Here is a 26,868-nt window from a genome sequence, read left to right on the forward strand (position 1 = left end):
GTGAATCAAAAACACAGGAAGCAAGAAATTCCCATCAATTGATGATGTCCCCCAGGTAAATTTTGTGGTGTCTATATTCATGATTTATGTCTCAAACATTCCGGATAATCCAGCCAAAATCTCTCAGTTCGCAGATGACTTCACCCTTTATTATTGGTCAAATTCTTGTCAGTTAACAGAGATCAGACGCCAAGCATCACTTGATAAATTGTTTGATGAATAGATCCCGCGGAAACCAAGTAAATGTCATTCAGAAACCCTTCGAAAAGACATACAAGCCTTAGTCTAAATATCATTGGAAAACAAATTGGAGAAGCCAAAACCATCAAGTTTTTAGGAATAACAAGTACGCCATGCATCAACTTGAATGAACATTGTAAGGACATCACAGCCAGAGTTAATTAGAGAGTCTTCTAGCTGTGGCGCTTAAGCAACTTGAGAGTTGAGCAAGGGAGTTTACTTTTGCTGTAAGGTCCTGGATGCAGTCAATATTTCTATATCCAAATTTTTTTTTGGCTTAATCAGTCGCAGACTGAGCACTGAGAATTTGTTTAAGGAGACTTCGATGGTATAACGTGCAAAAGTTGCAGGAAGAATCCAATTCGCCTAGCCTAATAAAACTTCAGATCCGATTGGCAAAAGACTTCGTTAAGCGGACACAAAAGAACAAAATCGAAACAATTTTACATCTTATAGAAAAAAAGGCATGTCCAAAGAACAATTGCAAAAGCACCATGGACCTTCTGATTGGGTAAGCTACCTGACAATCAAGCGTTCTATTCGTTTTACTAAATTAAGATCAGTGAACACCTCATTTTAGAGTTTCCCAGTTACGCATAACAAAATCAAGTGAAAAGTTGAAACGAAAATATTAGCCACAAAAAAGAACAAAAACTGTACTGAAATGGCAATACTCCCGCCAAAACTTGTGTATATTGACACAACACAGCAGTGTTCGAAATGAAAATCACAGTGGGAGTTCTATCCTACCACGCGCCAGAGTTGTCTCGAGTAAACAGATACTCCTCTTCTTCTAGTTTTAATTTAGTTGACTTATTTTTTTAAAATCTTCTTTTCTTCCCTCCCCCCGATACAAAACAGTTCTTCAATTACCCTCGTTCCTAACCTAACCACCAACAACTGCAACGCGGTTAGCCAGAAGTCACAATCGGGAAAAGCCAGTAAAAAGCCTCCACGGTGTTTAAAATGGCTCCATACCTCAGTAAAAGTGGACAGTTTAGAGCAAATGATGCGTTGAAGAAAGGAAACTTTTGAAATTTTAGAGCATTTTCATTAGAGACATTAATCCGGGACGAGAGTTTGAGCCTTCGGCACAGCTTAAATTGGGGTATAGCTGGACGTGGTTTTCCATTGTTAACGATTGAGGATAAAAGTGGAAGAAGGACATCGTTGAATTTTTTTCTCTTAAGTCTAATTTTTTATTTCTATTCTAACCCAGTTTCACTTTAATTACACCTTAATTCCACTTTTAAACTAATTTACCCACCATTTTCTTGTCAGTATGTCAAATTTGACGCTGTTTAGTGAAAGTAGGTGAGCTTAGAGTGAGCAATCACAGGTTGAAACATCCTCCTGGAACTTATTTTTTATGTTAGATAAAATAGTTTCCCGCGATTTTTTCCGGTGCTAGCTTTAAAAAACTTCGCATCTTTAGAGACCAAACTTCACTTTATTCAACTGCCTCCACTATAAGAAATCGGTGAACCAGCGATGATTTATCGATTTTTATTTTTTTGCGCCTTTTTCCACTTTTTCCACCATTTTTAACGGGGAGAACTCAACTGGATGCGTGCTCATACAATGAATTTTTTTAGAGGCTCCGTACTGGGCGTTTAAACATAATGAGCCAAGCCCCCTCATCCACTTTTTTAGGTTAGTTGTCAGCCAATTAAGGAAGAGATAGAAATCTGTCAAAAAATCATTTATTGTTCAAAAATCAACGGTGCACGAATTAAAAAATTGCTTCCAAACCAAATCACTAAGTAAAGTAAATAATGCCACATTAGAGAGCCAATGACACCTGTCTTCACAAAGAGTACGAGACAAGACAAACAAAAAAACTCCATCATCAACGACAAATATTGTTCACATCAACAGCCCAATGTTTTCTTGCATTTAAAAAAAATTTAATGACAAAATCAAAAAAGCGTAAAAACTAAACAAAGCAAACTAAACGTCTTTTCGTTGATATCTTTTCAAACTAAATGATTTCATATAATTAAAAGCATTAGATGTCAAACAACATCTTTCAATAGGTTTAAGTTCATTCACGCCTCCATATTAAAACGTTCTGACTTAACATGACTTCCATAGGAAGCAGTTTTCAGTATCCAGAACACACAATACGTCTACAATAACAAACAAACTACAATTACAGACACAAAACAAATATTAAAACTGATTTAAAAACTTTTTCGAAGCCGTTAAACCAATACTCTATTCTGTAAAGAAATAGGATAACAACAATTGCGCACAATTTGAAGACCAATAAGTTGATATGTGATCTATGATTAATGAAACTAAGTAACAATTAGACAACAAAGAACAAAAACAAAAAATTTTAAAAAATATATTTGTTCCCTTTGCAAAGAAAGCCATTGAGATCTGTCGTTTTTCAGAAGTAAACAAAAAAACGGCAAATGCCGACAAAACTCAGAAATTAAATAACTTTTTTGAGATAAATCTCTTTCGAAGCCCTTAAAAGAATAAACAATGCAGTAAAACTTTAGATATGTTCACTTGTGTCTTTCATGAACACCACTAATGTGACAGACATATAGTTAACGAGACTAAAAAAGTAGACAAAAAAGCAAAGTGCAAAGTTAAAGAATACCTCCTTGAATTCCAAAACAATTAAAACGTTTTTCAAAAACATTAAAAAAAACACTAAGTCCTGCGAAGCGGTTAAATCCACGATTTATTCACTGAAACAATTGATATGCTCAGTTCTGCTTTTTTTTAAATTGCCAATAATGTGATAACTGATTTTTCACAAAAATGACAAGACAAAAAAGAATTTCAACGATGGCAACATTATCCAACAATCAAATGTTTTGTGCCGAAAAACCACCAATTAAAACGTAAAACGTCTATAAATGATAAATTTTAATCCAAAAGAGATACGATGCGTTTTATCCAAAAGAAAGCCGAAGAGTAAGCTTTCATCTAATAAACTAGACCGGTTTTCTTGAAACTCCCTAGGAAACCAATTTGACCCGTCATTTGCAAGCTTGAACATGTGAACAAAAAGAATAAAAATCTGCCACATTTTTACAAAAACTTTTTAACGTCGATAACTTTGTGGAGAAAATTTTAAGAAGTTCTACGCTGGACGGGCTTTTTAATGATACGACTAATAACCCTCTACAAATAATATGTCCATCGGCGAAAATTTACTAGACAAAAAAGGCCTTTGAGTATATAGTACCTCTGCTACTAAAATGAGTGGGAAAAATTTATATAGTTGGTGAAATTGTTTCCACCTCTTTAATCCGCAGATTTTTTTTGAGGCGGTATCATTAATGGAGCCGAAGAGATTGCAAACAAAATACTGACCCAAAAAAACAAAAAAAAACAGTTCAGAGCTGAGGCTTTATTTCAAATTCGGCGCATTATATATCAAGAGGCTTTTGTTGGATTTTATGACGCAAACTGTGGATTGGAATCTACAATTTTTGTGCAGTAATTTTCACTACTTTATTAGAATCGATCCCAATAAATGTTAAGATGCTATTTTGTGGAGTTCCAGGCCACTCCTTTAGCTTAATTCCTTGAAGTGGCGTAACAAGCGCGAATGAGACCGAATTTCAGCAGCTCCGGCTCGTCTTGAAAAGAATAGACCAATTTTTTGGCGGAACTTTTTTGCTGATTGAACATGTAAGTTATTGTGCATATTTTTCCAAGCGCAAGAGACTCTTTGATGTACGCCACAACTATACATTTAATTATAATTCAAAGTTACAATTACCTCAGCAAAAAAATTGCTTGGGTTGAATTCAGCGAAACTCAATTGATGACCCTTGCTTTGTTCTCATCGTGCAAAATACTCTTCAAGAAAATAAAAAGATATTCTTGAATGAAATGAACAAAGACACACTATATCTTTTCAAATCCTAGTAAACTTCAGCTGTCCTTTGTATAACATGCAATGTCAGCGGTACAAAAAGACCGTTTAATAATATATGAGTAATTTTTGAAAGCTTCCGTAATAGTCAAAATTTGAAGACTGGACGCTGGCTTGTTCAAAGCTGAGTTACAGATACAGTACAAAAGCCGCTCCGCAATATGGCACACTAGTTTACAATTAGCTTTTATTCAACAGTTTGGAGAGGTTTTCCCCTAGAATTTGTTTTTTTTCAAAAGCAGAGACTGGAAAGCAACAGTGAGTTGGGTTAGTTTCATTCATTTAGAAACAGTTTCTTACGAATAGTGTGATGCCATTTTGGAAAGTCAATGAAATCAAACTTTCAAATGGACGCTTTCAATTTCTATTTATTTTTGAATCTTATATTCTTTTCTTTAGTTTTTAGTTCTTCTGAGTTGTGAGTGGAAACTTCGGAGATAAGGAGATAAGAAAACATGCAAATGTCACTCATATATCAGGCAAGAATTACCTCATTTCAGAACCACGCTTAAATATCATTTTTTGTAAGACTGTTGTTATTTTATTTTGTTTTCCTAACTCAGATTTTTCAAAAACAGCTCTTTCTGAATCAAATAGTTCAAAATAAATATATTCAAACCAAATTTATTAGGATTAATTTTACCAACAGATTTTGAAACTTTCCGCAGTTTTCAGAAACCCAGCAAAAATTTTTTAGTTTCAATTCTTGTTTAAACAAAGCAAGGAGGCTCGTTAATGTGCGTTTGCACATGCTTGATGTTCCGACCCGCGCTCATCTACATTTTTGACTGAACTATTTTTTGACTTTTATTTTTGCAAAGAGATAATCAATAATATATGTTTGAGTTTAAAAAAATCAATATACAATCAAACTATTGATTGTATTAAATAATGCCATACCTCATTACAACGACATCTGCCCTAAAAAAGACTACGAGAAAAAAAACAACAACAACAAAAGAAAGCCAGAACAAAAATTTCACGGCAAAAACTCAATATCTTAATTTAAAAGCACCTAGTAACAACGTCAAATTACAATCAGACAAAACCCTAACTTCACATATTTACATTTTTTCTATTTACACATCAGATGCTCTTTTACCCTAATAACACTAGGTAACAAGTGGACTACAAGAAGAAATAATGAGGCGAATTTCAAAAATCAATCAACATTTTTTAAAAACAAATAATTTCAAAAGGCCTAAAAATAATTAGTTTTTCACGAAATAATTCATGAGAAGTTTACTAAACAAATATTAATGAAAACAGTAGGACCTGTCCTTGTTTAGACTAAGCTATAGGAACGGACTACGGATACAAAAAAACTCAAAAAACTACGAACAACAAATTACAAACATTGCGAAAACACAAATAAGTGAAGCCATTAAAATCATTAGCTATTATATGAATATTATGTATATTCATTTCAATTTTTATATATACTAATTAGACTAAAATTATACTGAAAGAGTTATTAATCTCAATTGCGCCACATTTGAAAAACATTGGGATCTGTTGTTACGCGATTGGGCTAAAGGAAGAGAAAAAGAAAAAATACACCACTTACAAAACTTTTTATGAAAACGCTTTTTGTCCAACAAACAAAACATCAGTTACGTCATCATTAACATTAGTAAACATGTTAACACTTAAAAGACATGGAATTGTTTGGGACCTCTCAATGATGAGAAAAGGTTACAAACTGACGAAAAGAACAAAAACTGAAAAAATTGTAAAATCCTTAAAAACCTTAAATAAGTAAAATATCATATATTTTAAACCTATTCAGAATAAACTGAGTGCTCCGGCTAACATCATTAATTCAGTCCTCAATTACAAATTAATGGGACCGGTCAGCGTTTTAAGTTTACCTAAAGAAAAAAGCAAAAACAGCAAATTTAAAATAAATTGAGCGAGAAAGGTGTCGAAGACAATGAAAAATAAATTTTTCCTTAATTTTTTAACAGCAATGAGATTTTTATAAAAATTTGACTCCAATAAACCAACAATCATGAACAAATGCAATAAAACCACGAAAAATTTGGGAAAACTCTTAGTATCAACACCATTAAATTCAATAGCCTTCAACGGAAGCTAATAAAATACATAAGCTATGTTACGCCTCCATGAGACAACCAAGACGTTGGTGATTCATAAGTCATCAAAAAGACATGACAATAGGTCATTGACTATAAAACTAACAACAAATACAAGCAAAAACCAAAAGTGCGAGAAGATAGTGTCGAAGCCTTTTAAACCATAGGTTTTTCTCTGAAAACTTTATGTATGTTCCACTGCAAGTCTTCTCCGATCCAATGAGAGATATCAATACGATGATGATGTAAAAATATTTGAAGAAGAACCAATAATAACATCCAATAAAGTTTTTATAGAATTTTTAAAATCTTCTGGCATTGAGTTCAATTAACAAGTAGTTAGAAGATAAAGTCGCTCTCCAACATAATTTTGGTTTCAGTAGAAAGGAGGATGATCCTGTCATCACTGAGATTGACTTAAAATTAGCCAAATTTAGTTTTTTATCGGTTGAAGATAAAAAAAAATTCTCATTTTAAAAAAAAATCTTTTTTAACTTAACAGCCATTAGTTGTCCTCTGAAAAGTCTAGATAGATTCAATTAATGCTCAAAACGAAACTTAATGCACTGATAGTCAACAAGACTAAGCGATAGGACTCAAAATAGTTTGTAAAACTGTGGTGAGCACCTAGTTCACTCAGTAACAAAGCACCCAAATGTATTATTATAAACCCTTAAAAAACTCTATATGTTAGTATATCTTATCACTCATAATTGTAAATACGTTTCTAGCCCATTGTTCATTTGTGTTACCCGGTTGTACCAGTTGTTATTCTCGAAATCCGTTCGGAGCGGAATAGCTAACCGCACTTGGTGTCTTTAGCTACAAAAGAAAGTCAGATTGAAAGAGTTAATTCTTATCGCGCTAGCCTTTTCACTGCCTCGTTCCACTTGACATAGCATTCGCCAGCGACGCGACCTGGTGGACACAACATGGCGCAGTCAGCATCAATACCTATCGCACGATCCCCAGTGGGCATCCCTTTCTTTTGGAAAAGCGGCATAGAACCCCCAGTAGAATGGCCCACATGGGCTTCAACTCTCAAACTGGCAAACATGGCCAAAGATTCCATCAATGTAGATTCCCTCCTAAGACAAAAACCTGAGGCAAAGGACCTCCTATACCCAGCAGAACCCACTTACGAACCCCCTACAGAGAACGAGACACAAGCCCAACACAGAGAGAGAGAGACCTAAGAAACAACAAACGCAAAGTAGACTGGGAAAATGATTGCAAAGCGATAGTCTTCAAAGGCCCAATAATTAACGGCATTCCATGGGACGAGGCAGACCGAAGTGTCAGGAGTCTCATCTACCTCAGTCTGGGAACCGAAGGCCAACGGATCTACCGCCAACGCTTCCCACATTTAGTAATTGATCACATAACAGCATTCGAACTAGCCCACGAACTATCCCTTTCTTTTACTCGACCACGTAACATAACATATGATCGCTTCATCCTGTTCACCTGCAAACAGCAAGAAAATGTGAAACTTGAAAGTTTCCACTGCCGACTCAAAGCCCTAGGCGCAAAGTGCCGCCTAGGAACAGCGGAAGAAGACCTTATCAAGGACGTCTTCATAGCATTCATGACAAACAACGAGATACAACGGGAACTACTAATGGAAACACGAACCGCACAGCAAGTGCTACAATTCGCACTCCATCGCGAACGGGGACAAGAAAACCAAAAAGCGATCAACACACAACTGAACCGCAATCCCCAAAACTCCCTCAATCAAATATCCCACATCACACTCAACCTGCGAAACCAAGCATACAACCAATTACCTCGACCCCGCTCACCCATCCGGAACTTCCAACCACCACGCAAAACCACTATCCCGGACCCATGTAGACGATGTGGAGTACAATTTACACCGGAACATCTACAAATATGCCCCGCGTAGAAAATCCAATGCAATCTATGCAAAAAAATCGGACACTACAGCAAAGTGTGCTGATCCGCGAAACTCCTGTGGCAAACCCAAAAAATAGCACCCCAACAAAGCATTTCACTGACCCGACGGGTACGCAACATAAGAGCAACAACACAAAACCGATAGGCACCAACCCAATTCCAAGATACCCAATCGGACAATATTGAAGAAACCATCGATCTCGAGAACACATTCTTCATAAAAGAAGTATTTGCCAGCTGGACGACGGTAAACTTCATTAAACCCACGACATTCAACATCGAACAACCAAACAAATACTCACCCAACCTATCAGACGAAATCTGGATAAGAACAACCTCGGACAGAACCGAAATAGATTGGCTCGCAGACACAGGCAGCCCAAGAAGCTTCATAGGCAAGGAAGAAGCAGATAGGATATTACAACAATGCAGATCCGCCAAATGGAAAGACCTAAACGAATGCCCAGTCAAATAGAGATCCTTCAACAACCTTGAGATCCCAATTACAGGAGCCATACAAGTGAAACTAAGATCAGGACATTGGTAGACATGTAACAACGAAATCCTGGTGGTAAACTCTAATACAGTCAACCTACTAGGACGTGGTGTACTCGGACAACTCGGATTCACACTCTCCCAAAACAAAGGTATACAAATAAACAATATCCAACCGGACAATGCAATACAAATCAGAATCATTAATGGATTCCCCCACCTATGCACCCGTTTGGGCAAATCTAAAAATCATATTGCAAAGTCTACATCATATTGCAAACTAGACATAAGCCCATATCAACACAAAGGTCGAAGGGTACCATTACACCTAACGGAAAAAGTGGACAAAGAAATTCGACACCTTTTAGACACAAATAGAATAATCAAACTTGAAAAATGCTCAGACAAAGTCTTTATAAGCCCCGTAATCATTACAGTAAAACTTGACCAATCTATCAAACTAGCATTAGACTCTAAACTTTTAAACGATGCCAGCGAAAAAAATAAATATCAGATGCAATCCATTGACAACATCATGGACTCGGTAGCTAAATACATCTCAGACAACAAAAAAAACGGGTAACTTCCTATTTTTCAAAATAGACCTTAAATACGCGTACAGCAACATACCCCTACATCCCGAAATCAGAAAACATTGCAACTTCAATATCCTCGGGGGTAAATTCACGGGAAATTACCAATTCATAAACGGGTTCTAAGGACTTTCAGATACGCCCGCAACGTTCCAAAAAACACTTGACAAAACTCTCGAAAACATCCACAACAAATTCAATTTTCCCGATGATATTCTAATCATAACCAAGGGCACTACCAATGAACACGAATCAGACATAGACACAGTCCTTTCGCGACTCGACAAAGAAAACCTTGCCATTAAACTAGGAAACTGCGAATTCGCAAAACCTAAAATAACCTGGCTGGGTTACAAAATTACCCAAACGGGAATAAATCCAACCGTAAAAAAGACTGACTCGATACTCAACTTAAAACCCCCGAACACACTTAAACAACTACGCTCCCCTATGGGCTCCATACATCAGCTCATAAAAATTATATCCAACCTAGCCAGCTTACTTGATCCTACAAGACCACTATTAAAAAAAGAAAACATAACGAACAACAAAATACAATGGCTAAATTCTCACACAAGAGCACTAGAAAAAATAAAAGCAGAAATATCAAAAATTACAGAAAAAAAATTTCGACAAAAAGCGAAATTCACGCCTAAGGTGTGACGCAAGCCACACAGGCCTCGGGGCTGTCCTAGAACAACAATACCCAGAAGGGTGGTTCCCAATAGCATACGCCAGTCGATTTTTAAATGAAGCAGAACTAAAATACAGCACAAACGAAATAGAACTACTCTCGCTAGTATGGGCCACAGACCACTTCAAATACTATCTACTAGGATCAAAGTTTGAACTCATCACAGACCACACAGCGTTACTTTCGGCACTAAGCCTTACACTACATCTTAGCCGCTTTTCGCGCTACCAATCAGCAATTGCAACACACAAAAGGCAATCGATTTCCTTAACCAATACTGCACTTTTCATGGCATACCGCGCAGCGTACGCTTTGATCAGGCACAAGCGTTCAAATTTAGAGTTTTCGAAATATATTGCAAAAACAAAAACATTAAACTCATTTTCGCCCTCACCCACGACCACCGCGCTTCTTGGTCCCAGATTGCTGCTGGCGTTAGGGTAGGGTTTTGGAGTAGTCGTTTGTCTAAGTAAATGGATTTTATGTTGTTGTATGATAGAATAATTGAGTTAGGATTTGTTAGGAGGTTAGATAGTTCCGTGTTTTTAGGTCTACCGGAGTGTGCCTCAAATGGGTTATTTTTGTGATCCTGTTTGGTAATAGTCTTATTGATTCGATTATTTCTGATATTTTACCGCCAAATTTCTGATATTTTATCGCCTAATGGTAGAACGCTAATAAAAGCTTTGAAACGAAGACTCGCAACAATGAACATCGACCCCATTTGGGACAACACCATCATAGCCGGTAAAATATCAGAAATAATCGAATCAATAAGACTAATACCAAACAGGATCACAAAAATAACCCATTTGAGGCACACTCCGGTAGACCTAAAAACACGGAACTATCTAACCTCCTAACAAATCCTAACTCAATTAATCTATCATACAACAACATAAAATCCATTTACTTAGACAAACGACTACTCCAAAACCCTACCCTAACGCCAGCAGCAATCTGGGACCTAGACACCAACTATGAAGCTCACCTGGATATCCAGTACAAGCCAGAGTAAACCTCCCAACAGGACTCACCATCAGATGACAAAAAACGCCAGAGTTGTCAGATTCGGACGATGCCCCTCTCAGGCCAACTCAAAAGGATACAATAATTCCGTCTAAACATAAAATTCAGATAGGAGATAAAACAACCATAATTTACCAAACACGACGCAACTTAGCTCGTAAAACCATCAGAAGAAAAAATCCCGAACCCAGATGAACACTAAAACCTCTATGGTCAATAATCCAAGACGGATTGTAGATTACAGATTATACCCCACAATTGTAGATTATACTCCCCATACTATTACCATGGACACACATAATCGAAAAAATAATGTAATACGAAACAGTGACCTCGCAATCTCATCCGAAAAACTTCAAAAACCACCGGTACCAAAATCCGTCTCATAAACTTCGTCGCCTGTAAAACCATAGGAGAATATAATAGAAATAAACGTAAAGTAGAGAAATTCTGTTTAGCAGTAAAGGCCCAAGCAGCCAAAGCAGCCCGAACGGAGCAACCAAAGCGAAGTGAGCACCAGACAACCAAGGCAGCCCGATTGGAACAGTCAACCACAAGCAAGCTCCAAATGCCAACCACATCACCAGACGCACCGGTACCATCATTCACAGCAGTAACTACTACAAGCCATCAACAAGGCACCTCCACACCGACTGATGACTACGAAGCAACACCCCTAGCGGCAAATTCCTCGCTAGACATATCCCCAATCACAACAAAGATACGCCCAACAACTACTACAATGAAACTCAAAAAGAAGAAATCCCCAAGGACAGTCCGAAAGGGAAAACGCTCATCCATCCGTAAGAAAGCTACAGTCTCAGCAGCCCGAAAAACGGCTATTACTAAACTCACCAAAGCCAAAATAGCCGCTTTAAAGAAGACAACCCGAATCTTGAAAGAGCACTCCCCAGGACACTCAAAACCCCTTATCATAGCAGCATCTTCCTCAGCTGCTGACTTCATAATATCAACACCCTCTAGAAGCACGATATCCACCATTGCAAAGTCACCCCCGCTTAGAATTACCCGCAAAACGAATGCAGAATCAACAGTGAAAAAACTCATTACAGAAAAGACAGTCGCCAAAATCCCCCAACCACTTGCCACGAAAGACACAACAATCGTTGACTTAGTGGACACATCGGACGAACCCAAACTAAGCCCAACTCTAACCATGAGCCCAAACTGCTCATCATTCGGACAGTAGATCATCATCCTATCCTCAGATTCGCAAGACTCTTGCCCATCATTCCATACCGCATCCGTCAACTCAGTTCCCTCACAGACACTCGATCCCCCAAAACAAACACCCATGGACTGTTCACCTCCGCCGCAAGACCCCGAACGGGATTGACCCGAACACGATAGGGGAGAAATTGCCTCAACCGAAGAAGCGTAGCAATCCTACTACTGTTAACCACCTACTTGAGGGGGAATGTGGTGAGCGCCTGGCTCACTCAGTAACAAAGCACACAAATGTATTATTATAAACTCTTATAAAACTCTATATGTTAGTATATCTTATCACTCATAGTTGTTAATACGATTCTAGCGCATTGTTCATTTGTGTTACCTGGTTGTACCAGTTGTTATTCTCGAAAGCCGTTCGGAGCGCAATAGCTAACCGCACTTGGTGTCTTTAGCTACAAACGAAAGTCAGATTGAAAGAGTTAATTCTTGTCGCGCTAGCCTCTTCACTGCCTCGTACCACTTGACATAGCATTCGACAGAGACGAGACTTGGCGGACACAACAAAAAGCTCAAAAAATTCAAAATTGCATTTAATTTTACAAAAACTCAGAGTCGAAGCCAAAAAAAGCACGACCAACTCCTTGAAAAGGAATTTTTTTGTTCATTGGGCTTCATTTGACTGTATTTCAGGCTTGTCATTAACGGAACCTAGATATCAAAAAAGACCGGTCTCTAGTTGACCCAAGAAAACAAAAATATGAAAAGTTTTCTAAAAAAAGAGCTCTCAAATAGAATTTGAATTTTTTTGATAGTAAACTCCCATGTGAGACCAGAACTAGTCTTTTTATTGCTTTTCGTCTATTAGGAACTCAAAATTGTGTCATTTTGTTGCGTGAAATGTAATTTTGAATTAATATTTGAATAAAAAGGATCTTAATTTGAAAAAGAATTACTCTAATAGTGAACAAAATCAATCCAAATATCCCGTGTTCACACCAAACTTCAATCCTTAATAACTCCTCGGGAAAAACGAAATACAAACATATCATTTTGATTTCGATTTCTGCGCTGGACCTTTTTTTAATGATACCACTCAAATTTCTCTACGATGAATATATCGATCGGTCAAAATTGTCTGAACAAAAAAAAATCATTTGAGTATATGGTTTCTCCCCCACAAGTGGGGACGGAACAACTAAACCGATAACAGTTCCCTATTCTTATTTTTCTTACTTTATAAATCAATTCTGATTCCATACAACTTTTTGAGAAATCATTGGATGATTTTTGCATTGGATTTCTTGAGTGTGAATCTACAGGAACTTAAGATTTAATGCATCACTTGATTTTGTCACCAGACGTTATTATTTTTTCAATCATTCGTGCAAATAACTGTTGCATCACAATTTCAATTCTCTTCGTTTTGCAAAAATTCTTATCTAGGCCAAAAAATTTGCTAACTTTAAAAATATTTCGTCGTTAAAAACTGTCATATTTTGTCTTTAAAAACTTTAAAACATTTATAGAGCGAGAAGACAGAACTGCTAAAAGTTGGGTTCCGGAATAAAGTTTCCAGTTAATTTTAGGTAGGTAAAAATCTCCAAGGAAAAATACGCCCAAGAAAAAAACCCACGAAAATAAACCTCAGCGGAAATCAAACCCACTAGACCATTATTGTGCATTTAGCGCATTTGACAATGCTCAGCGGCATGTGCGTTGATATAAAAATATCACAAACAAAAAGATCTCACGACCAAAATTCAATGTTTATATGGGTGTTTATTTTCTCGGTGGTTCATTTCATTTTAAATTCAGATTGGGGTTTCACCGTGAGCATTTATTTCCTACATCCCATATTTTTTCAAAAAAAATTAATGAAATACTGGTTGTCCATTTTCCGCAAACATTTTGGCTAATTCAAGGGCAAAGTCAGAGATAAGCAACAGAAACTCAGCAAAAATGATAACTTAAACAAAAAGATAAGACAAAAAGAGCTTTTTACTGCTTTGTGCTGACCCTAGTCGAGACCTCGTTTTTGTGAAAAGACTTAATAAACCAAAACTTGAGTTTATAATTAAATGTAGTTACCTGACCGAGCGCCATTGTTAAAGTCAATCCAAAGTTTTAGGGTCAATAGTAATTTCTCTTGATAGGCTTGTTAAATTCTTCCTAGATGCATTCAATTCTTCTCGCTAATTTCCAAAATAGGGATTAATCAAGACACAATTTGATCAGAGAGATAAAAATACAGCCAAAGCTTCATTTACGTGAAACAAAATAAGCTTGATGCTTTTAATAAATTGTTTGCACTCAGGGCTTTATTTGACATTTCTTTTACAATTTTTTTCTTAAAAACTTTTAACTCATTTGGTAATCTTCGATATTTTTTACAATGGTTTAAAAAATGAACAAAAAAATTAGAAATCAATTTTTCTTTATTTAAGTATGTAAGAAAAAATATAAGAGAACTTTTCACTAGATCATGGGATCAATTTAGTTTCGCCCCGCCACAATTATTCTTGGACCGTTTTTATCAAATTTGCTAGATAGAATATTACTATTGTGAAATGATAGAAAGTGCGATGATGAGCATCAAAGGGTGCTAGGACAATAGATCGGAAAGACAGTACATTGAAAGAAAAAGTTGGCGCAATGGATCGAAAATGAAATTACTCAAATAGCTAATCCGATCACAATAATGCACTCACTTGTAATACAGAGCAAAAGATGTTCAAATACGATCATTCGTTGGTTGTGATAGATTCATATCATGTTGCACGGGCAACTAAGGCATAGCCAGATGCGTTAATTCGCAAATAAAAAAATTTTAGCCAATGAAATTAGATGGATCTAATCTGTTCAATAAAAGCCTACAAATGGTATTTATAGATCAGAGCTAGGCAACGCCAGTAGTTTTGTTTCCATCGAAAGTCGAGGAAAATTAGTAGATTAAAGCCAGAAACGTTTTTCATACCAAATATCGGTTGATGGCGGTAGCCTTTTAATGCATACTATCGGTCGAGTTCGGTCCCGGGTCACCACTTCTGAGTAGTCATACAAGGATCATATATGGTATCATACAAATCATAACGTATTTCCTAGTACAATCCTTGTATGACTACTAAGAAATCATTTATGATCCTAGTATGAATACCAAGAATCATACATCTGTTTTTCATAAATTTTAAAGCCATTTATGTCTCTTAAGAATTTCATTCGGCAAGGACTCCGCCAAAAGACCTAAACGTACAATATCATTTGCAAAGTTGGGCACGCAATTAATGAGTTAGTCCAAATAGATAAATAATGTTCTGATATTCTCTGAAGCCAGCTTATACCTATAAATGCTCATTTATAAAAAAAATATTTGGAAAAATTGTTGCAGATAACCTCAAATTCGTTTTCTGAATGTATTTAAGTTTGAACTTTATTCTTTTTGCCCACACAAATCAAATGTGGAATGCAAATGCGGCATAATGATTTATTATGTTCTCCGTCTACTTTATACGGGAATTTGTGAAACCAATTAATGTTTTATGTGTCATATATGACCTTGTATGATTTCCAGGAAATTTTTTCAACATCAAAAGAAAATGAAAGATATACAGTTTTTAGGCTGTTAATTTTTTTGGATGATCCCTGTATGATTTTTAGAAATATGATCCTTGTATGACTACTAGGAAATCAGACAAATCATATATGACATTGTATGAATACTACGAATCATATATGACCTAGTAAGACTACTAAGAATTGTCTATGATGAGCATCCCGGGATTTTCAAATAAGCCCAGATCACCTAAACTGTGTAACCAAATGAGTCTCAAATGAGCGGAAAGAATAGATTTACTAGATCAATTTTCAAGTTTCAAATAATATAATTATTTTGACAGTTAACTTTTGGGATCTTCTCTGTCCCCCCTAACATAGTGGGCATATAACTTTTGCGCCCCCAAGCATACGTGCTATTTTTTACATCCGTGCGCATGTGGGTGCAAAATTTACTAGTATAGGTGATCTAGGCCTATGTGAAAACCGCACACGACCGATAGTAGGCATTAAAAGACCACCGGCATCAACCGATATTCGGTATGAAAAACATTTTGGCTCTAGTCTATTAATTTTCGATGGAACTAAAACTACTGGCGGCGACTGGGTGGATCAAAAACTACCATCCATGGGCTAGTCATTGGGCAATGTCCTCAATTTGGACAAAATTGATATCAATTTTTTTCTTTTGCACTATTTAATCGGGATCTAACTTTTACGCGGTAACCGGACAATAGATTTGAAAACCATAAAATTTGGACGACCGATGGAATATGAATTTTTATTGGGATCTATTCTGTTTTGCCCCCCGATTTGTGGTGGGCGCATATATTTTTTTCGACCCCCCGACGCACGTGCTGTTTTTTACTTAGTAACGTGTTATATAACAACACATTAATTGTAATGGGGGCATAAAAAACAATGGAGGGGGGACAGAATAGATCCAAGTTTTGCTTCGGCTTTCACTTCATTATAATTAACGGCACACTTGAACTGAGTCTATTGATCGCTCACACCGAAACTGTGAATAAAAGTCTGGCTTCCGTGTGAGCTGCAAACTTACAAACAACACTTTCAAATATCTGGCTCTATAGCCCAACTTGCACGTGCTTTAATCCTTTTGTTTACAAAAATGTTTTGTGCTCTTTATAAAGTGCCAAACATTGAGCTGCAAACGTTACTCGTCCTAAAATCATAAAACCATAATCAATATAACTAAAACTATACCGTCTAACCAGCGGGGGGAAATTCTTTAATGTCAAGATCAGATTTAATAGTTTCCTAAACCTCTCTCACTTTTGACTTTATTAATTGTTTTTGCAATGACACGTTTTTATAACTTTATCACAAAATATTTTGTCTGAATTACATATTTCACAAGACTGTTTCTGCAGATTTTGATGTCTTTTATTAATAAAAAAATACTCTTTGGTGAAAAGGAAATTTGGTCAAAAGTATTTATTTTCTTTGTTTTATTTAGTTCACATTTGATTCTCAAAATAACAACATTCGATTCCCTAAATCAAACTTGGCTCTTTTTGTTTTTCACAAAAAGGGGATTTTAAAAAGATTCGCCGGTGCTCTTCAAATCGATTTTGTTGATAAGCTTAAAGGGGTTGCGCTAAGGCGGTGGGTTCGATTTTCACACGGGCAAATGCCGGCCAACCATAAATTTTCAGGATTGAAGCCGGGGGCTTTCAAAGATATTTATCCCCTGTTCTCTTTTATCTCGTATCTCTCTCGCTGTATAACTTTTTCCTCACTTCATTTAGCCCGGCGTGATCTTGTGAAGTTTACTCTAACTGGCTACCTCTAGCACAAGCGAGGGTTGGAAAGTTTATGTTCGATTAATTTTCAACATCTAATAGTCAAATCAGGCGAAAAAAGGGATTTCAACGCTTTAAGCTTCCATTTTACAAAATCTGTTTTTTCGAGTTATTATAACTTACTCGCATTTGGTAATAGTAGGACTTGAATTACTTTTTGACAACAAATTGGCATTCGCAAATTTTATTAGCTTTCCAGTTGTTTGATTTTTCAAATTACAAGTTATAATGATAATTTTGTAGTTTATTATATAGATAGATCGAGTGTTAATCTATTCATGAAACGGATGCTGGTTAAAACGGAATCAAACGTCGAAAATATTTATACCAGTTGGGTGAGCGTTCAGTGCACAATTACAATTACTGGATTTCACAAATTACTGGATAACGAACGATCAAAAGATTAATTATCTTGTTAAAAATCAATCGCTTTTTAAATCCCAGACTTAATCAATTAAATTAGCTGACAGTTTTTGAACTATCGTAAGTAACAGTTCGAGATTTAAGATTTAATTTGCGGCTGCTTTTGAGACCAGATTAAAATTATTACACAAAATCAGTTATAGATCTTAATGTTTATGGATTTGACTGGAATTTATGATAAAAGTCAAATTTAACGTAGATTATTTGAAACAGTTGAGCGCTTTGAAAGTAAAGTAAATTTGAGTATCAGATTTCTTGTTTTCTTTCAAGCTCATATCTCAAAAGTTACCAAATGCGATAATGGAGTGAAAAACAGTCATTTGGTTGCTGTTTTTAAATTTTTTGGTGAATCTTAGAAATCAATTCCAAGATCATATATGCTGTCTTAGATGCCATACCCAAGACCATAATAATTTCTTAGGTATCATATCCAACATCATACAAGTTACCATTTGTGATAATGGAATGAAAGGAATTATATTTTGTTGCGGTTTTTAACATTTTTGCTGAATCGTAGAAACCATTTCCAAGATCATATATGGTGTCGTGGATACCACCCCCCAGATCATGACAATTTCTTAGATACCATATCCAAGATCATTAAACATTTGATCTACGAGAAAATCACCAAAAACGTGCTGCACTGCTGAAACTACATATTTATGTAAAATCTTATAAAACATACTCAAGATAATATATGGCTTCTTAGAAATCATTGCAAAAGATCATACAAGAAATTTTGTCTTGACTTGGATGGAACCATATATGGTCTTTGATATGATATCTAAGAAGGGCCATCCCGGGTGGTTACTGCTGATCTCGTGACCAATTGTTATTTTGTGAAATTAAGTTACTGCACTTGTCTCGGTAGCGGATCAGATCGTCAGCACGGTTAGTTTATATTGCACTTTTAGTTTATATTGCTCCGAGACAATTGCAATTCTAAGTAACGAGTTATTAATGGATTGAAACAAAAGCGAAAGCCGAGCGAGACCAATGACTGCAATTGTCAAAATTAGTAATCTAGAGTGCTTAAATTACAAGTGAGCGCGTTTTTGAATTCGTTAATAAAGCTGTCCTGCGAAAAAAACTGTTCATTTACAACAAAATGTGATTGTAAATTTATCGTAAAAGCTATTGCTAATTGACAGTTGTCGTAGCAGACAACAGTGCTTTAGTGGAATGTTGAGCGGGGGGGGGAGTTCTTTAACAATGCTAAATTTTTGATGACATTTTAAATGGAAGGACCTAATATTTTAAGGCTACCTGTGAAATTCAACAGTCTCGTAAAACAAAAACTCGATAGAACTAGATTTCATTTGATAAAAGATTCTCCGAAAAGTTTTCTGGGTTACATTTTCGTGTACTTTAAGAGAGCAGCATAGAAAGAAACGCAGAATTTGTCAAACAGTTCCTGGCGCCACAGGTTAAACAAATATGCTACGATCTCTCAAAGCAACTTGTGTTGAATTAACATAACATTATCATGTAGGAGAATGACTGGTCACTTTTAAGACCGGAAACATTTTTAAGGCCGAAACTTAAAAGTTTTAAACCTTGTAAATGATCCAAAATTATTTAATTCAAAAAGGTGCAAAATATTGGTGCCTCCAGACTAAAAAATGAAAAATGTAATATCAGTAAATTTGGACAATTTTCCTTCGCACTTTCTTCAAAAATTTAAGACAATATATCTCTCCATTGTCTGCACGAGATTCAGTTTTTTGTTTCAAGCTACATTTCATCTTTTCTTATTATATCACCTAGCTTCGTAACAACAATTTTGCCTTCCTTAATAATACTGTTTTGTCAAAAAAATCCCCGCACCTAGCAAGCAAAAAGAACATAAACCATATTTTGCACAGTGAAATTATTGTTTTCCAAATTTGTGCGCTTTAAAAATTATATCTTCTTTTTAGGAAGTATATGCGTAGAAAATCAAAAATAGGTTTTACGTTTTTGTTTTTTTTTTATAAAATTGACTTTTTCTACATGTTTCGAAACGTTTCTATATTTAGATGTGGTTATTAAAACGTCGTTAAAATTTTTTTTAAAAAGAGGGAAATTTTTTTCCCCTCTTCTGTCTAACAAAGTTAGTGCTTAGAAGGAATAAATGACAAAATTGCGCAAACTTTTGTCTGTTTACGAACAATTCTTTTCTAAGAGAAAACATGTTTCCTGACAGACAAAAGTGCTTTAGACTTTTATTGCAGTGTCTTGGGATTTCTTTTTCAAGATTTGGTTCTGTGTTCTACGTTGCAATGATACATCTACACGAATTGCACAAATAAAAATATTTTAGTTTAGAATATAATAATAAAGAATATGGAATAATTTTTATTAATTTTAATATAGAACTTTAATTTTATTATAGAATAATAAAACTTTAGAACTGAGACTTAAAGTAAGAACTTCGATATAAACAAAAATTTATTACCTGACAAATTTTGATTCCATTCTGATTCTACGTTTTGGCGCAATCACTATCTGATTGACCTAGCAATCAGAGTCAGATATAAAATTTTATCAGCCACAGAAGCTCTATAATAACACCCACTGACCTCAAAATCATGAACTTGATCGAACTACCGTGATTAGATTTCTCGTGATGAATTATAAAAAAAGTCCATAGGAACGGGACCCAAACTTTTACATGCCAGCCATTAATTTTTTTTAACTAATCCAAAAATTTTTTCACTTAGGTGTGTACGATTTACATTATGCATTCTTTATCACCTGTTTAACAAACCACACACTTTTAAAAAATCTTTGCTGTATATCTAAATCACACAACTTTCTTGAAAGCTTTCTTAACAATCGATTGAATTGCTTTGATGATAGATTGAGCTGCAACTCAATCTATTTTTGAAACAGATATAAGAGGCCTCAAGACGTTAACTCGACATTAAACTGTTTAATGCTGTTTTATACCGTTTTAACCGTAAATGAATGCAAGGAAAACATGCTTCTAATATTAGCAAGTAATTGTTTCAGAATATTTCTTCAATTGTCAGAAACTTTAAAATTGTCCTCCTAAATTGAAACAATGGGTTTCAGGATTTTTGGCTGACAACCGCTGGCTAAGGGATAACGCCGTAATTTAAAGTCATTTTGCTGTTCGCAAGAAACTGTTCATAAACCACTAACTCATATTGGAGAAACTTTATTGTGTTGCAAATGTCCCTGGCAAATGCCGGGATTGATACACCTTAAGGTGTCAGAACATTTGATCTTCGGAAAGTTTTGAAGTATTTTATAAATATCAAGAATCATTATGGGCTTTTCACATTCTTGTTATTGAGCTCGCAGGTGAGGGTTCACTTATGCAAACTTTTCTATTTTTGTAAAACCTGTTGAAAAAGCAGTTGTCATAGTTATCTGAGCTTAAATCTGAAGACAGAGTTTACTGCAAGCTATTTTGATCCTTATTATAATAATCCCATTGAAATTATCAATGAGGTTTGTATTCACGATTCAAAAAAAAGCCAGAGTTCTTTTTAATTGACAGACTGATTGAGTCTTCTAACTAACTGACTGGGTTTTGTAATTATATAGTCCCTGCCCGTACCTAAGGTTCAATGACAATCAGTAGTGATTCAGAAGTTTCAGAGAAATTTCAAGTTTTAGTACTGATTCAGAAGATTTTAAAAACCAACTGTGATATCATTTCTGAACTTCTCTGAATCAGAGCAAAATTCAGATAAAATATTCAGTATTCTTCTGAATCAGAATATAATTCAGAATGAATCACTGAATTAGCTCTGAATCAGACAGAGTCAGTGCAAAATGTGACCTGAATCAGACTCTGACTAAGTACTGATTTTGCTTTAAAGTTAGGTACGGGTGGTCAATCTCCGACAGTTATGTCAATTGTAATATTCTGTCAGATTCTCGCTAACCACGATTATTTTGCAAGATCCTGCAAAAAATTGTTATCTTGCAAAAACGACACTTCTCATGCAAGCAATATACAATTTTCTTGTCAACTTTTTTATTAGCGCAAAAAACTTGGAATTCTTAACAAAGAGCACCTGGATTTGTTGAATAGCTTGTATGGAATAGAAAACAACATTTCTACAAGTATATACAAAACATAGTCAGCTGCACAGCACGTTTGAAATTGTTTCAAAATTGCCTATATTTCATAAATATGTTCCGATATGGACACTTGTGTCACTTGGAGGCATAATAACATCATAATTTTTGGCCAGGTGCATTTCCTGCAAATGCAATTATGATTGGACTACAAAAAAGTTAACATTCCTTTGCATCTATAAGTTCGTTTCAAAAGTACTTCAGGTCCCTTATTGAGCTCTCCCTGTTTTGCCAGTTATTCTCCCACGCAACCTTGTCTATCTGAACACTAGATTTGTCTAAAACACTAGCTTCTGACGAAATTTGTTTTTTTTCGACGAGTAATTTGCTGAATCTTTAAGTTTCATTAGACATTTCAATGCATCAGAGCAAATTAGAGCAATATATAAGAAAAAGGGAGCTGAATTTTCAAATATAATTGTTCCAACTTCACTTAGTGAAACCTATCGGTTAAATGCGATTGCTTGAAGCCATCATTGTTAACTAATATTTATCACAACTTCTGATTTTCTTGTGTTTTTCGTATGCAACTTGTTTTTTAAAAAATCGGCGAATTCTTCAGCTTTACCCATATCAGGTCATCTCTCTGTTGTCCCCGAGGTAAAATCAATTAAAGACAGGTCCCATTGGTTTTCCACTAAAACATAAACAAACCTATTAAATGATTCCATTTGATTTCTTTTGGTTTTAAATATTTACCTCTATGGAGTCTCAAAACAATAAAAGTCATTTTCGAATTCGTTCATTATTCTTAGTTATTTTCGTTGTCCTGTAAAAAAATTGTGTCAAGGACAAGTCACAAATGTTTTTCAATTAGTTACCAACAAACCTGTTAATAATTTGTTGATAGTTTTTGTTTTTATAACGTGTAGTCTATTGAAACTTTTCTGCGTCTTCAGGGTCCTGCCCTAATTTGCCGGATTTGCCTCTTCATAATTTAGTCTCAATATCATATTTATAGATCCAAATGGCTTCACCACGAGAGCTATGCGAACATACTTGAAAATCACACTTAATAGTTGTCGGTTTTATGACATTATCTTTATGTACTACTCTAAATTGTTTTTGTGCGTGAAAATACTTGCACGTTTAATTGTCGTTTTTTTTGTTATGCTATCCCTTCTGAATAATGCAAGTTGCCAATGGTTTTTTTTAAAAATGAATTTTTCCTTGTTTTGTAGTTTTCACTCTTCTGTCGCTCTGTAGAACTAACTACACGTCTCAATAGCTCTCTAATGAACTACACTCTGCTATAACATGAATACCATGGTACCAAAAAGCTACATAAGGCATCATTTTCCTTTCAAGCATGATTTGTGCTTCAAAAGCATTATTAAAACAAAGAAAAAATTGTTACATTTACGAGTTTTTAGATGAACTGCTTTGTTCTTTCACTTCTTGCCAATTTGTTACGCTAAAAGATTTCGGATTTTATGGACAAAATTGCCGTACAATTCAGTTTAAAATGAAGATCCAGTGCACAGTATGCATACAAACGCTAACTGAAAAATAACGGTTTCCAGGCCAAAAAATTCCTAAAATAGAAGGCCCACAAAATATCAAAAAAATTTTTATAAAAGTTAGTAAATTATGCTTTGAAAGAACCCAGAGCCCAATTGGAATGAATGAGACTGACTCAAAACACTTTCTCTGCTACAATACAAGGTTCAGAGATAGAATTGGAGAATCGTGGTGTTCTTTCAAGAAATGTTGCAAAAACGTCAGTTTGAACAAAAAATCAAATGTTTTTGTTCAAAATGGTACATTGTATTGCTCTGGCCGAATCTTTATGTTACTGATGAAACTGGAGTGCGCATCTCCAATGATGGAATTGTTCGAGTTTTTCGAAGAAATGTTTGGGAGATTTCCTGTAAGAACTCAAAAATTTTGAGTTCGGAATGGCGATCACGTATGTTTCGGGACAATACAACAGAATGGAATTTAAATGCTTCTTATATGTCCAAAAAAAAGTAAACGCTGTCAGATATTTAGACATTTAGAATAACTATGAAAAAAGTGCATTTTGAAGAACCTATTTTTCAACAATATATTGCTCCTGTGCACAAATTAAAGATTATTCGCATTTTTTTTGGGAAAACGAGTGGAAAGTACTGGAATGTTATGAATTCAGTTCAAATTTCATTCTTATTGAAAATATTTTGACCAAAATTTAGAAAAAGTATCAAAAATTTGGAATGAAATCGACCCAAATGTCGTGAGAAAAAAGTATGATGACTATACAAAAACCGTCTGCTTGAAGTTTGAAAAGCTGTTTGACTGTTGACTGTTTGACTGTTGAGCTTGTTTTTTGAGTCCCTAGGCTGAACAATTTACCGCTTTTTGATCTTCATCCATGATTCGGACTTCAATTTTTGCCATTCAACAAGATAGAAAAATAAAAAACTTTGTATAAAAATATAACACGTTTTTATATGATTACTTTTTCAGGTAACTTCTCCAACTCAAATAACGTAGCTACAATCTGAAAGGCATATTTTTTCTTTCTTGTCTTTAACCAAATGCAAAATGATGACCCTATTTTTCAACAATATATTGCTCCTGTGCATAAATTCAAGATCATTTGCAATTTCTTCGAAAAAAGAAAGGAGTTGACTGGAATGGCCTGTATCCAGGCGAGATCTCTTTCTTGTTGAAAATATATGGGCAATTCATATCCAAATTTAGAAAACGTGTCGGAAGTTTGGAGTGAAATTGAACAAAGTGTTGCTGGAAACCTGTATGATGACTATCCAAAAACCGTCTGTGGTTTGAAAAGCTAAAGGTGTAATAACCTGGTATTAGAGAACTCATTTGAACTCAAAAAGTTATATTATGTGACGTTTGTTATGCTTTTTAAAATATCCTCAGGTGTATGTATTGTTTTCGTAACATAGTCCAAAATTGAAACTATTCGATAGACTTCTTCCTTGTCTAATAATTGCCACAACTCAGGCATCATTAACTTTCTTCAAAAAAACAGATTTGAAGATGTTTTTTGCTGTTAGTGTTGAAAATCATCAGTTTTGAGAACACATCCTCTCAAATTCTGAAACAACAGCCAATTTATTAATTAGAATAATGCATTATTCGTAAATGTTTGACTGTTTAGCTTGTTTTTGCAGTCACTGGACTCAAAGGTTTAACGCTTTTTGCTCTTCGTCCATGTTTTGGTTAGCAATTTTTGCCATTCTTGTGCAAAGTTTATGCTATTCAAGAAGTTAGAGAAATGAAAAACCTTGTATAAAAATAAACCACACGGTCATATAATGACTATGATCAGGTAACTTTTCCAACTCAAATAACGTAATTGAGCTACCATCTGAAAGGCATAGTTTTTCTTTCTTGTCTTTGACCCAATGCAATTTGAGGACCCTATTTTTCAACAATATATTGCTCCTGTGCACAAATTAAAGACTATTTGCATTTTTTTCGGAAAAACGAGTGGAAAGTACTGGAATGTTATGAATTCAGTTCAAATTTCATTCTTATTGAAAATAATTTGACCAAAATTTAGAAAAAGTATCAAAAATTTGGAATGAAATCGACCCAAATGTCGTGAGAAAAATGTATGATGACTATAAAAAAACCGTCTGCTTGAAGTTTGAAAAGCTGTTTGACTGTTGACTGTTTGACTGTTGAGCTTGTTTTTTGAGTCCCTAGGCTGAACAATTTACCGCTTTTTGATCTTCATCCATGATTCGGACTTCAATTTTTGCCATTCAACAAGATAGAAAAATAAAAAACTTTGTATAAAAATATAACACGTTTTTATATGATTACTTTTTCAGGTAACTTCTCCAACTCAAATAACGTAGCTACCATCTGAAAGGCATAGTTTTTCTTTCTTGTCTTTGGCCCAATGCAATTTGAGGACCCTATTTTTCAACAATATATTGCTCCTGTGCATAAATTAAAGATTATTTGCATTTTTTGTTTGGAAAAAGAGTGGAATTGACTGGAATGGCCTGCATCCAGGCGAGATCTCTTTCTTGTTGAAAATATATGGCGATTTATACCAAAAAATAGAAAAAATGTCAAAAATTTGGAGAGAAATTGACTCAAATGTTGTAAGAAAATTGTATGATGACTATACAGAAACCGTTTGCTAGAGGTTTAAAAAGCCAAATGTGTAATTACCTTTTGTCAGACAGCTAATTTGAACTCAAAATATTGTAGTATGTGACGTTTGTAATACTTGTCAAGAAATTCTTTGGAGTATGTAGCGTTTTGGCACTATAGTCTATAATTGAATAATAATAGTAATAATAATAATAATAATAATAATAATAATAATAATAATAATAATAATAATAATAATAATAATAATAATAATAATAGTAATATTAATAATAGTAATAATAAAAATATTAATAATAATAATAAGAACAAAAATAATAATAATAATAATAATATTAATAATAATAATAATAATAATAATAATAATAATGATAATAATAATAAAAATAATAATAATAGTAACAATAATTATTATAATGGATTCAACCAATCAAAGTTACAACCAGCTTGATAGTCCCCCGAATAAAGGGAAAATCAAGTTTCAATAATTAAATTATCTCGAAGATTCCATCCTGAAGGGTAACGATTATAAATGAATCTTTTCACTGCTTCCCCTTCCAAAAGTTTTTCACTTCTATTCGAAACTGACATGGGTTTTTGTGTGATGAATTTTTAGCGAAACTGTTTAGTTGAGACAGAGAATTATTAAATCGGGTGACTCTGGTTAAGTAATTATTTTCAAAACGTTTCCGAAAAATTTTTCTAGATTCAATAAACAACTTTTCACTGGATC

The 26,868-nt window shown here is 34.8% G+C and overlaps 3 protein-coding genes across 11 annotated transcripts in view; 2 read left to right on the forward strand and 1 right to left on the reverse strand.

The window, feature by feature from the left end:
* LOC142341755 (protein XRP2-like) overlaps window positions 1-26,868 on the forward strand; it is a 525,423-nt gene that overhangs the window by 197,248 nt on the left and 301,307 nt on the right. The window lies entirely within an intron of this gene.
* The window catches only part of LOC142341757 (serine/arginine-rich splicing factor 4-like), a 340,718-nt gene that overhangs the window by 153,026 nt on the left and 160,824 nt on the right, over window positions 1-26,868 (reverse strand). The gene's annotated exons all lie outside the window — the stretch shown is intronic.
* The window catches only part of LOC142341750 (acid-sensing ion channel 1A-like), a 148,860-nt gene that overhangs the window by 59,274 nt on the left and 62,718 nt on the right, over window positions 1-26,868 (forward strand). Inside the window, exon 1 of one of the 7 annotated variants that reach the window (XM_075392934.1) lies at window positions 17,738-18,023. The exons of 5 other annotated variants lie outside the window; for them this stretch is intronic. The gene's annotated coding sequence lies outside the window, so the exon portion shown is untranslated. Of the gene's footprint in view, window positions 1-17,737; window positions 18,024-18,754; window positions 18,855-26,868 lie in introns of those variants that run through there. One more of the 7 variants, XM_075392932.1, reaches the window with a different exon arrangement.

The sequence above is a fragment of the Convolutriloba macropyga genome, chromosome 6, assembly GCF_964194025.1.
Source record: "Convolutriloba macropyga chromosome 6, txConMacr16.3, whole genome shotgun sequence".
In the NCBI taxonomy this organism is placed as follows: Eukaryota; Metazoa; Xenacoelomorpha; order Acoela; family Convolutidae; genus Convolutriloba; species Convolutriloba macropyga.